Below are 14,149 nucleotides of genomic sequence, written 5' to 3' on the forward strand. Positions count from 1 at the left end.
CAGCCGAGTCTATAAGTCATCGTGTGAGAGTTTGCTACAGACTTATGGGTAGGCCGGTACCCGGGCCCATTTGATATCAAATAATCTTAGAGGCTTTGTAGATAGAGGTTCATTTGGTACGGTATGTCAGAGCCTTGACGGCCCATATGTATTCATGTTTTAAGAACGATAGTTTATTGATACAGTGTTGCCCACTTATAGTTATACATTACAAGTTGTGGCCATGTTGGCCCATGATAGTTATAAAAAAAAGAGTTGCAGAGTGGTTCACTCGGGCCAGTGCGGCACCTGCCAGCCACGCCTCCCCAGGTTTGGGGCGTGACAAGTTACTAAATCCGTTTTTACACTAGACAGTTATTAGTGTTTTCTTCTTATCGTCTTGTATAGAGCTCCGTTTTAAGTGATCCAAGCGTTGATGGAAATATATTTCATATCTCTAAACTCTTATTTCAGCACCAAAACCTAGTTTTGCTTGTATTTCCCCTAAAAGGGATGAGAAAACACAAGGCATGTGCTGCCCAGATTTTCTATTTTACAAACCCTCCATGTACTACTGTTTGTGTGATTAGCATAACTCTATTTATGAAACTGATATTTAGGTGATCCAAGACTCCCTGGAACCCTAATAGATATATCTAAAACTTGCATGAATACCATATAGTCTATTTCGTTCATTTACATCTTCAAAACTTAGCCACAACACAAGACAGTGGTACTGTCCAGAATCTTATTTTCAAATATTTAGGGTGATTTTCACTAATATCATGTTTAGTTCGACATGCTGAAGTCACTGAACTATATAGATATTTGATTATGTATTTAAGGTATATATACCCTTGTAAAATCTAAGGGGTAGTGTTTGAGGAGTTGGACGAATTTGGTCGGTCTATGGCGTAGACGATTCGAACATCCTCAAGTTATGGTTGAACTGTTTTGTGGTAAAACACCAAGGTTTGTGTATAAACTCTGTACTCCTTTTACTTGCTGGGATGTTTTGAAATAACCTGAGATTTTGTTTCTCTTGTCTTCAATTATATTGTTGTATTCGTGTTATATCAAGTATTGTAAGATATTCGCCAAATCGCCCACTCATACGAATTGCTTGATAATTTTGCATTCTTATTGGGACTGTGTCCTTCTTGTGGCAGTGACTTTGTCACTCATCTCGGCATTCCTATTGATTCAGATCTTTTGCCATCTTGACTTTGGGTTTGTGGTTCATCTTAAATTATGGAACTTGTCCGTGTTAAGTACGAACTAGAAAGCCATTTTTAATATGGTTCTTGATTCTCTTGACCATTGGTTTCAACCCTACTTGATTTGGGGCTTTGGTCCATCTTGATATCTGATTATGCTTAGTGTGATGGCATGACGTACATATTGGGTGAAAAATGGATATTTGGCAAACTCTCTTGGATTGATGGTATACGTTTTTTTGACACTTGAATCTTGAACATTGTTATTGATATTTGGAAACACTTCAAGACTTGATATTCGATACTTTTGATATATTTTCTTACTTGCTTTAAATTTATGTTTCATTTGAAATACCTATGACTAAAAAAAGGGAATTGGAGAATGTAATGGCTCCAAGCCTAAAGTTTATACACCACTACGCTTTATGCTTAGCGACAGTTAATTTCTATCGTAGGTAATGTGCAAGAAGAGATTTGAAGAAGGCCTTTTGGAGTAGACTTTTCGGAAGATTTTTTTGAGATCACATTTGCATATGCACCTAGGTTTTGTATAGTTTTGGGACTTGTACATGATCTATATATCACACTATGTATGTAATTTTGGGAGACTTGTTGTATCCCATGTTCATAAGCTTTTAACTTGAATTTGGTGACTTACTTTGCTGTTTTAGGGTTTTGTTAATAACCCAAGTATTATAATATGCTATATTTACATTTTGTCTTATAAAAATGTACAAAGGTGACTTGTTTTCCTGCTATACTCTCTAGTTGAAATTCATGTACAATACAAAGCTGCAGTGATGTCGAATGAAAAGTATAATTTTGTTAGGAAGTTGCTTTAACATGTTGATTATTCGAGAGCGGTTGTATCACCTTATCTTGATATTTTGATATTGTATTTCAATTAAGAAACTTTACAAAGTGTATTTTCAAAAACAAAAATATTGCACCTTGAAACCTTTATCTCATGGGCCTATTTCCGCTACTAATTTATTATGAATGTCTTTTTGTATTAATCACTTCTGAATGTTGTAAGTAGTAAATTAGCTTTGTTTTATAAGTATCACTCTCCCAAAGGGGTTGCTACAAGTTGATATCAGAGCACTAGGTTGCCTAGGTCTCACGAGTCATGAGCAAGCTTATTAGAGTATGGAGGATCGGTACGGAGATGTTTGTACTTATCTTCTAGAGTATAAGGCTTTAGGAAATTTCACTTCTTTCTTTCTCTGTCGTGTGACTTTATTCTATCATTGAGTTTGAATCATTCTATTCTTGTTCTCTCAAGATGGTGACGACACGTACAACATTCACAGCGGATCAGAAGCCGGAGCCCCAGGTTGAAACCACTATCATGGGTAGGGGCCAGGGCCGAGAGAGCCAGAGGCAAAGGTAGAGCTCAGCCTCGAGCACGTGCAGCAGCACCTATTGTAGAGCCTCAGATCGAGCAGGATGAGGATATCCCTGTACAGACTGCGCCAGTTTGACCTACTCAAGTCCTAGAGGGGTTCATTTCCACCCCCGTACTTCAAGATGCCTTAGTTCGCCTGGTCGATCGTATGGAGACGCGGCTAGGCCGGTGTATTTTTTGTAGAACCAGCCGTCTCTCAGGCTGGGGAGGACTCAGACTCCCGTCACTCACATACCAGAGAAGATGGCTCACGGATATCACACTCCGACAGTCCCAACAGTTGGAGCAGTTCAGCCTATTATTGGTACACTACCGGGAGAGGACACGCTATGTCGTCCAAGGGGCTGAAGAGGTTGGAAAATTTCACCAAGTTGTTTCCTATTCGCTTTAGTAGTACACCTTCTGAGGACCCCCAGTATTTATTAGATAATTTCCATAAAGTACTGTGCAACATGGGTATAGTGGAGCCCAATGGAGTTGACTTTGCAGTGTTTCAGATGTATGGCTCTGCCAAGAGGTGGTGTAGGAGTATGTTCGGGGTAAACCAGCAGGTTCATCTCCGCTCACTTGGGATCAGTTCTCACAACTATTATTGGAGACGTTCATCCCCTTCACTTTGAAAGAGGATTTCCACAACTAGTTTGAGCACCTCCAGCAGGGTATCATGGTTTTACCTAGTACGAGACCAGATTCGTGGATTTATCTCGCCATGCAGTTATCTTGATCCCTACTAATAGGGAGAAGGTTAGGAGATTTATCGATGTCCTTACTTACGGCATCAGGCTACAAATGTCCAGAGAGACCGAGGATGATATTTCCTTCACTTGGGTTGTAGAGATTGTTCATCTGGAGGTAGGGTTTCATTTTTTAGAGGCCATCCTATCAGGCCGATTCAGTAAGCACTTTAGGTATCACACGGTGCTTCAGGTAGTCGTATTTCTTATGGGCCTCATTTAGAGTTATCAGGGTGGTTATTTAGGTTGAAAAGATTAGTTCCAGGGTCAGCAGTCACATCAGCCAAGGGCTTGTTATACTTGTGGGGATATGAAGCATGTCGTGAGGTTTTTCCCCAGGTCGCAAAGCAGCATGCCACAGCAGGGAACTCGTGTCATGGTTCCGACACTAGTTGCTTCGCCACCTGCCCAGCCAGCCAAGGGTAGGGTCAATCAGCTAGAGGTGGAGGCTATCTAGTTAGTGGCCATCCAAGAGGTGGAGGTCAGATTGGTAGGGCTCGGCCCCGTTGCTATGCATTCCTAGCTAGATCCGAGGAAGAGTCGTCTGATGCGGTCATCATAGGTATTATTCTGGTTTTCCATAAAGATGCATCAGTTTTATTTGATCCGGGGAATGGCATTTTAGAAGTTCTCACTCAAACAAAAGGGCTTCCTATACTGTACTAAACAGCATTAGTGGACATAGAACATGTCCCCCTCGCTTCGTGTAAAATCGTATGTATGATAGAGGTAGTGTGGTGATTGACCGCCTCTACTTATTCTCATGTGTCATCCTATTTTGCTTCATGTTTGGATATGTCTTAAGACTCTTTGAGTTCTCATGTTTATGTATCTACGCCCGTTGGGAATTCTATTTTGGTGAAACGGGTCTATTTTGCTTGTTTGGTCACTATCGGGAGCTATTAGACTAGGCTTGATCTTTTATTACTTGATATGGTGGACTTCGACGTGATCCTGTGATACGAAGCACGAACAAAAACACGGAAAGAGTACAACATGCAAAATCAAAAATAAGAGCTAGACCTACAATTGATTGGAAGAACGACAAACAATTAGGATATAAAGCCTAATTGCATATGAACACAATCAATTGTAACCCTAAACTATGAAAATAAGAGCTAAACCTATAAGTATAGCCTTCTTGATCTTGACTGCTTTAAAGTACTCCAATGCTATGATGTTGATTTGGAAATTGTTTGACATGCTCATCCGGCATGTATCATCTCTCCCCCCCCCCCCCCCCCCCCCCCCCCCCCCCCCCACCCCCCCCCCCCCCCCGCGCGAAAGAAATTTGACCTCGAATTTGGACCTTGTAAAATCAAGAAAGGCGCAGACATAAGTACCAAGCCAATCACAATCAAAGCATTGTATGTCCAAGCTAAAATATCAAAGATCACAATCTTGTACTCAAAAGTGACACTCTTATGATATAGCCAAGGGTCATAATCTATAAAGAACACATCTCCAATACAAATGACACAAACTTGACTATAAGAAAAATAATACTCATGAGAAGAATCAAGAGAGTGTAAAGTTTCATGCTTCCAACAAAACCACAATCTTGTCAAATCCTCAACAAAGTGCACAATTCTATGGTATAAGAAAGTGTCATAAGAATCAATAAAAATCATACTCTCCAACCCAAAGAAAGACACTTCACCATGTGTCACGACCCGAGTTCGCCCTCCATGAACAGTCGTGACGGCACCTAGTCCCTACGACTAGGTAAGCCTAACAAATGCGGAAAAAGAAACAAATTGCAGAAAGAAACTAATAAAAACCAAGATAACAAAATATAAAGCTTAAGATGACGCCCGGCATATTATTGTACAAGATTTCAAACTGAACACTCCCAAAACCCGTAATCCCATAAATCACAAGCTAAGAGTACATAAAAGGCTCTAACTCCAGAAATGTCTATCAACAAGGAAGATACAGAACGGCTATACTAGTTTAGAGAATAGAAAGGGACTCCTCGGTCTGCGGACGTGGTAGATATACCTCGAAGTCTCTACAGAAAGCGTCTCGCCTCAAGGGTGATAATGCTGAGTAGAAATACCTGGATCTGCACACGCAAAAAAACATGTGCAGGAAAGGGCATGAGTACACCACAGCGGTACCCAGTAAGTGTCAAGCCTAACCTCGGTCGAGTAGTGAAGAGGAAGGTCAGGGCCCTACCGGTCATATACAATAATATATAAGGAAATGAGCAGTAGTAAAGAAATACAGATAATGAGAGAAACAACAACCACAACCAAGGCAAATAATCACAGAAGGTATACAACCCAACTTAGAGATAACAATTGGGGGTCTACCAGGATCCCGTCCTGTAGCCCCAAAAGTAAATAATTAGTGGATCTCCCGGGTGCTGTCCCGTAGTCCACATCACTGTGCAGGGGGATCTACCGGAATACCGCATCTGTAGTCCCAAAAGTAAATAATTAGTGGATCTCCCGGGTGCTGTCCCGTAGTCCATATCACTGTGCAGGGGGATCTACCGGAATACCACATCCGTAGTCCCAAAAGTAAATAATCAGTGGATCTCCCGGGTGTTGTCCCATAGTCCATATCACTATGCAGGGGGATCTACCGGAATACCACATCCGTAGTCCCAAATAAACAGACAAGGGGGATCTACCGGGAACCGCCCGTAGTCCCAATGTAAACACGCAGCAACAACACAAGAATAATCAACTCAATTCAATTTAATATAAAAATAGACAGGTAATTCTAACCTAGCATGCTGCAGAGAGTTCAGATAAGGCAGTTTAAGCAAGTAGACAATTTAGTCATTTAGGCATGCTTTCCTAAGCTAACAGTAAGCTCAAAGTTCAATTAGTGTAAACAGTGAAGTAAAATACGAAATATATATACTTAAATGAAAAGCAGGATTTTCAAAAATCAGCACAAGTACGCGCTTGTCACCTCACGTACAAGGCATTTCAAATATCACAGTACCAAATCCTAAGGGGAGTCAAGGTTAGACAAGCCACTTACCTCACCGGCTCAATCAATTCTATACCACGTTCTTGCCACGAGTATCCGACTCCAAATGGCGCAAATCTATTCAAAGTAATTGCATAATGTAAATAACACTTCAAGTAACTAATTCAACTAATTAATTCTAAGCTAATACGCGAAATTAGGGAAAATGACCAAAATGCCCCCGGGCCCACGTCTCGGAATCGGGTAAAATTTACAAATTCAGAATCCTCGTACTCTCACGAGTTCATTTATACCAAGATTATTCCAATCCGACATCAAAATCTAGATCAAAACCCCAAAATTAGGCCTAAGAAATTTTCTCCACTTTTCCTCAATTTTTCATCCCAAATCTGAAATTAAATGACAAAACTAAGATTAGATTATAGGAATACAACATGAAAGAGATTAGGAATCGTTACCCACTGATTTCCTCTTCAAATCCTCCCAAAATCGCCCTCACCCGAGCTCCAAATCGATTCTCTAACTTTTGATTTCAAACCCTCGAAATATCTTATTTCTGCCCAGCAAATCCGCTTCTGTGTCCATGGGACCGCACCTGCGGTCCCGCTTCTGCGGAATTAAAGTCGCATCTGCGACAATTCATTAAACAACAAATTTTCCGCACCTGCGATCTCCTTTGCGCAGATGCGGTGTCGCTTCTATGGTGCCTTGGCCGCATCTGCGGCCAATCCTAACATGCCTCAGACCGCACATGCGGTCCTCCAAGCGCATCTGCGGTGCCGCACCTGCGGTCACATTCACGCAGGTGCGGTTATGACAGGTTCAGCCAAACTCCAATTTTTCCTAAGTCCAATTCAACTTCCGTTAAGCACCAGAAACTCACCCGAGGTCCCCGGGACCTCAACCAAACATGCCAACCAGTCCTAAAACATCATACGAACTTACTCCAACCCTCGAATCACATCAAACAACGCTAAAACCACAATTCACTGTCCAATCCAAGCCTAAAGATTTCTAAAACTTCCAAATTCCGCTTTCGATCAAAAAGTCTATCAAACCTCGTCCGAATGACCTGAAATTTTGCACACACGTCCCAAATTACACAACGGACCTACTCTAACTTCCGAAATTCCATTCCGACCCCGATATCAAAATCTCACTATTGAACCGGAAACTTTAAAAATTTAACTTTCGGCATTTCAAGGCTAAATAAGCTACGGACCTCCAAAACACAATCTGAACACGCTCCTAAGCCCGAAATCACCCAAGGAGCTAACGGAACCAAAGGAATTCCATTCCGAGGCCGTCTTCACACTGCTCCGACTACGGTCCAAATTCTAAAACTTAAACTCTCATTTAGGGACTAAGTGTCCCAAGACTCTCCGAAACTCCAAATAAATCCTCCCGGCAACTCACAATAGCAGAAACAAACACGGGGAAATGAGTTAATAGGGGATCGGGGCGTTAATTCTTAAAACGACCGGCCGGGTCGTTACACCATGATAAGAAGCAACTCGGGGGTCAACCACAAATTTTAATCCCCGAATATCGACACACTTTCCAACAACTTCACATGACAAATTAAGATATATGCCAAGCTCATCATGAATCATCATATAAAGAATATCACAATACTCAAAGTTAAAAGTCTTTACCTCAATGGCCTTGGATAAACACAAGATCAGCATAAGCCAAAAGTACATACCATTCTTGCTTTTGGGCAAAACAAGATCAGCATAAGCCAAACGTACATACCGTTCTTGCTTTTGGTCAAAACAAAAAGCTCTTGACAAAAAGTATGCCAAAGTGTTAGTTCAAGGCCTTTCTTACCCTTAGCAACTTTCCCTTGTTGAACCTTCACAAAACAATCATTAAAAATATGTTCTTTTTGCTCAAAATGGTCTCTCAAAACACCAAAAGAAACATTCTTACCTTTTCTCATAGAAGCATTAGCAAAATCCAACGAGAATGTTCTTTCAAAAGTAGGAATAAGATAAGTAAAGCAATTAATACTAGTGCTAGCATCAAAAACTTTACTTTCCTTTCACACTCAACAAAATCATCACATAAATATGCATAAGAGTCATCAAGATCAAATACAAGAGAAGTCAACTCACTGGAATTCAAATGGAAGTTTTCTTCTTTTATATTTATGTCATTATACGTAACTTGTTCACTCTCCAACAAGGCATCTCCACACTCACATTTCTCATTTTACCATAAAAATTGAATCTTTTTGCCAAAGGAATGAAAACAGAATCCAAAGAATCATCAACACATTCTTCTTGACTCATTTCTCCATAAAGGTCAAAACTTTCTTCCAACAAAGTTAAAGTAGAGTCAAAAGAATTATCACATGCATCAACCCATAAAGGTGGAGTATCATATGATTTGACATCACACAAATCGCTAGCTAAGGAGTCATTAAACAAAGAACTAGAATCATCCAATAATGCACAACAACTCCTAGCTAGTTGCAAGCCATAACTATTTTTCTCATTACAAGATAAAGAAGTATCAAACTCATCAATCTCATAGCTATCTTTCAAAATCAAAGTGTCACCACAATCAACTAAAGTATCGTGAGTAGAAGTACAAGCTACTTTACCTTGAAACTCTTCCAAAGTGAAATTCGCTTTACCTTGAACTTGCTCATTGAATTTCAAACGTTCTCTCGGAAAGGTAGATTGATATTCTTCCAAGTTCATCAAAGTAGATTGAACTTCACTTGATGGATCATTTCCAAAAGTTCCTTCACAAGATACAAAACAACTAGAGAAAGAAGAAAGGTTATTAGAATTAGAATAAGGAAAATTTTCACTGTCTTTTAGTTTTACCTCTTTCTTGTCTCTCATTTTCTTTTTAAGCTCTTCACTCTTTTCTTGTGACAACCCACTCACTCCACACGTTCTCTCCTTTTTCCACTCTAGAGTTGTCATTTTTCTCTCCCTCACTTCTCTCTATCTTTTGCCTCTCATCCTTACTTTTCCTCTTTGCATTTTTCAAGGACGTTCTAAAACTCATTTGCCCTCTTCCCCTTTGGTTCACTTCATCTCCCCTATATTCGTCATTGAAAACTTTTTGGATGTTGTCCAACTCATTCAAGGTATCCTCTCGATCATGTTGAAAAAGTGGGTTGTTCATCATTCGAGGTTCTTGAGCTGGTATGAGTGGTGGAGGAGGGAGATTGTCCTTCCTTGATAGTACTTGAGGCAAATGTTGGGGAGGTAGATTCATTGGTGGTCCAGGTTGGGTAGTTGGGGTGGTGGTATTATGGGTATGTGTGCTTGAGGTCTAAATGGTGGTTGGTGTTGGTAGTAGGTAGGTGGTCGGTAGTTTGGTGGAGGAAAATAAGGTCCCTCTGTGAATATAGTCGCTTTGGTAGGTTTTGTGGTATTTGGATATGTTGGTTATGTTGCGGTTTTTCCTCTTTGAAGCATTTGTCCCACTTGTGAAGGAGAGGGTGTAGTAGAGGAATTAGTAAGTGTCATACTACTCTCCCTTCCTTGTTGCTCAAGAGAGATTCCCCAATATAGAATTCAACCTCGCATTCGTTCTGTGTTTCCATATGGTAATATTGGTAACCCTCTCACTTATGTCATAAAGCATAGATACAACTTCATGCATCAGAGTCTTACTCCTTGGATCACAGTTAGGACTAAACATTTGTATGTACCCCATGATATCTACAAAACAAGAAAATAAATTAGTAGTAAAGTCCTCACCAAGTTCACTCGATGTCGCTCAACCCTCATGTATCAAACTTTACACCAATTGGATTTTGCGTGCTCAAAGTCCTATTCACTCTTGCCTTTTTCCACTCAAGTAGTGAATGTCAAAATTGCTAGCAAACATAAGTCCCAAAGTTTCACAACAAGTTCCAACCGTCTTGGGGGTGGAGTAGAAGTTGTGTATTCACAAGAACGGGCAATTAAAAGCAAACAGACTTGAGCCAAACAATTCACAATGATAATAAAAGAGAAAATGCACGAAACAATTGGCACGAAATAAAAAAAGCGCACCAGAAACTAGAATTAAACTCAATATGAACTAATATCAAGATAATCTAGTTGAGAAGTAACAAACAAGAAGAAAAGATTAACAACTGGAAAGAAAAGAGAACTGGCAGAAAAACTTCTAAACTTCTGAACTTCTGTCAAAATGCTGGAAAAATTGTTCTATGGCCAAACCCCAAACTCAAAAAAATTCCCAAATTGTGCAGGCCTCAAATTGTTTAGTAGCTGGAGCAAAACTGATGCAAAAGAACTGTAGTTTTTGCTGTTAAACAACATCGATTTCAGCAGCTCAAACAGTGGAGAAATTAGTGCAGAAAATTTAAGCCCAAGTTGTGTAGATTTTGGCTATCAAAAGACTGCTGAAATTTTGCAAACGGGGCAGAGGAAAAAAGCTGTAGCAGCAGGTGACCAAATTGTGGCTAATACTACACAATTACAGAAATATAAAACTGCAGAACTCAAAGAAACTGGGCAGAATAGTACTGCAATTCTACGGTCAAAAATTCTGCAAAAAAACCAAATTTCTTTCCACGGTTTTGGTTAGCACAAATTGTGCATAAATTGCAGCCTAACAATGTAGAAACAGTGCTAAATTCTCAGTCCAAACTGTGCAGGTTTTCTCAATACTGGACAGATCCAAACTGCAGAAACAGGGCACCAACGGCAGAAATTGCTGAAACACTGCAGATATCAGTAGCAGGAACAATACAGATTCTTGCAGTCCAATCTCAAATTTTTTATCCCAACTCAGTTCAACACGACAGACAAGACAACAAGTACCAAAAGAATTCTAAAACTGGGAACTCAAAGTGTGCAGAAAATGTGGACAAGTTTCTGCTCAAATTGATCAAGAAACAGCTGGAATCAGTTCAAATGCTGCAGAAAATTTGGAGCAGGCTGCAGCTAAATTGGTGCATATCCTCTCAACTGATTGCAATAGATTTTGAAACAGGAAACAAAATGATCCTTCAATCCAACAATTCAGCAAGTAATCTAAACTTCCTAAATACAACTTTAGGACAAATCAACATTGAATTACAACTTTGTCAGTAGTAGAAAACCATCAATTTCAACTCAAACAAATAGTCTTGATTCCCCTCTTAGAGGTTTAGAGATCAAACTCACACTTGAACTAGAAGTCTAGAAACAAGAGAAAGTAAGATTTTAGTTTTCAGTTCATGTAATCAGAGAAGCGATTCAAAATAGAGTATGCCTCTTCGATTTAGTCTTAAGCTGTACAGAAATTTGCTGCTCAAACTGGTTTAAGATTAGAACTAGTAGCAGTGTAACAACCTGACCGGTCGTTTTGAGAAGTAACGTCTTGTTCGGCAGCTGAAGGTCTCGAAAAGCTTCGTATCATATGTTACGACTTGCTTGTATGGCTGAGTTCAGTTTTCGGATGATTCGGGGTCGATTTGAAAGAAAGATTCCTGTTTTAGAAGCTTAAGCGGTGAGAGTTGACTGGAGTTTTGACTTTTGTGTAGACGACTCCGAACTGGTATTTTTATGATTCCAATAACTTCATATGGTGAGTTTGGACTTAAATGCGCATCTGAATTTGGATTTGGAGGTCCGTAGGATAATTTGAAGCATTTCACAATATTAGAAAGTTGAAGTTTTGGAAGGTTGACATGTATGACCGAGAGTTGACTTTGGTGATATCGGGCTCGGAATGCGATTCCCAGTGTTTTTGAGAGCGCGAAGCGCAAAAAAGCGACAAGGGCTCGCCTCGCTTCAAAAGCGAAGCGCACGCTTTATTAAAGTGAAGCGCAATTCTTAAAAAATATAATGTAAAATTATAAATAATCAAAAACTTTAATTTAAAAACTTAAAAGTAGGTACTAGGTACCACCAAATCATCCACAAACCATAGGACAAGCAAAATCAAAGCTACTAAATTACTAGAATCAACATCTTATTCTTCTACTCTTCTTCTTCTTCTTCAAGATTGTCAACATATATAATAATGAATTTTATAAAATGAAATACATATAAAATTAATCAAATAAACTAATTATTATAACATACATATAATAATTAATTTTATACTGAAATATAGACTAAAAAATCAAATAAACTGAAAAAATAAAACATATATAAATAATGGAAGAAAGAAAAAAAAATGAAGCAGAAGAATCAAACCAGCGCTGGACTCCAGCAACTGATTTTGACTCAGAAGAAGAAAGAAAGAAGAAGGAAGAAAGAAGGAAAAAGAAAAAAAAAAGGAGAATCTGGACAAGAAGAAGAAAGAAAGAAGAAAGAAAAAAATAAGAAAAAGGAGAAGAAGAATTTACTTGGAACGGAGAAATGGCAGAAACCCTAATTTTGTGATGAAGCGAGCTTAGGGCTCTGTTTGGTATAATTTACAAACAGACCCAATTTTTTTTTTTCAAAAAAAGGCCCAGCTGCGATTTTTAGCAGAATCGATCGCTTCGCTCGCTTCGTCGCCTCGTCGCTTTTATCACTGAAGTGTGCGCTTCACACGATCCCTTCACCTCAGGAAATAAAAAGTGATGCCATGTCGCTTCGCGCTTAAAGCGACGAAGCGATCACTTTTCCAAACACTGGCGATTCCGAGAGTTGGATCAGCTCCGCTATGCCATTTAGGACTTTTATGCAAAATTTGACGTCATTCCGGGTTGATTTGGTATGTTTCTGCACGAGTTTTGGAAGTTGGAAGATTTGAAAGTTCATAAGTTCGATTCGTGGTGCGATTCGTAGTTGCAATGTTGTTTGATGTGATTGGAGATCTCGAGCGGGTTCGTGTTATGTTATGGAACTTGTTGGCATGTTTCGACAGGGTCCCGGGAGGCCTCGGGTGCGTTTCGGATGGGCCAAGGGCCATTTTCTTATGTTTTGAAACGCTGAAGTTCTGGTGTTTGATGTCCTTCTACGCGATTGCGGAGGCACAGACACGATCGCGTAGGCTCTTTGGTGAGTGACCCTTTTCCCTTCTTCGCGTTCGCAGTATATGGTTCGCGATCGCGAACGTGTAAGTTCTCCTTCATCGCGTTCGCGTTCAGAGTCCCGTGTTCGCGTTCAGAGTCCCGCGTTCGCATAGCTCAGCTTTAGCAACTGGTATATTCCCTTTTTCGCGATCGCACATCCTGGCTCTCAATCGCGTAGTACATTCTTGGGGCCTCAGTTGTTCCCTTATTTGCTATCGCATTGTACAATTTCTGGCAGTGGTCATTTCCTTCTTCGCGATCGCAATACTTCTTATCAGATCGCGATGTGCAAATACTTGGGCAACAGAATATATTTTCCAAATCGAGGGTTTAGCCATTTTTACCATAACTTGAGTTGTAGACCTTGCTTTTGAGCGATCATTCGTGGGTTTTTCAAACAAATCATTGGGGTAAGTGTTCTTCACCCAAAATTTATTATATTCCATGATCCCCATCTTTATTTTTGTCTTATAATTAGTGTTTTGAATTGAGGAAAAATGGGAATTTTTGAAGAAATCTTTCAAAATGTACAATGACGATTTGAAGGACGAATTGATGTTGGAAATTAATAATATTGGTATGGTTGAACTCGTATCGGAATGGGTGTTTGAATTTTATAAATTTTATCGGTTCCGAAGCGGACCTTGGGGTTGACTTTTGGGATGACTTTTTAGTTTTTGTTAAATATTGAGGCTTTATTATCCGGAATTGTTTCTTATGATTTTTGTTTATGATTTGAAGTTATTTTGGCTAGATTTGAGCCGTCCGGAGGTTGTTTCACTCGAGAAGGTCATTTTAGAGTAACGATCTAGCTTATTTGAGGTAAGTATCTTGCCTAACTTTGTGTAGGGGAACTACCCCTTAGGACTTGAGTCATTTGTGCAAATTATGTCATGTGAAG

Source organism: Nicotiana attenuata, chromosome 11 (assembly GCF_001879085.1).
Source record: "Nicotiana attenuata strain UT chromosome 11, NIATTr2, whole genome shotgun sequence".
Classification (NCBI taxonomy): Eukaryota; Viridiplantae; Streptophyta; class Magnoliopsida; order Solanales; family Solanaceae; genus Nicotiana; species Nicotiana attenuata.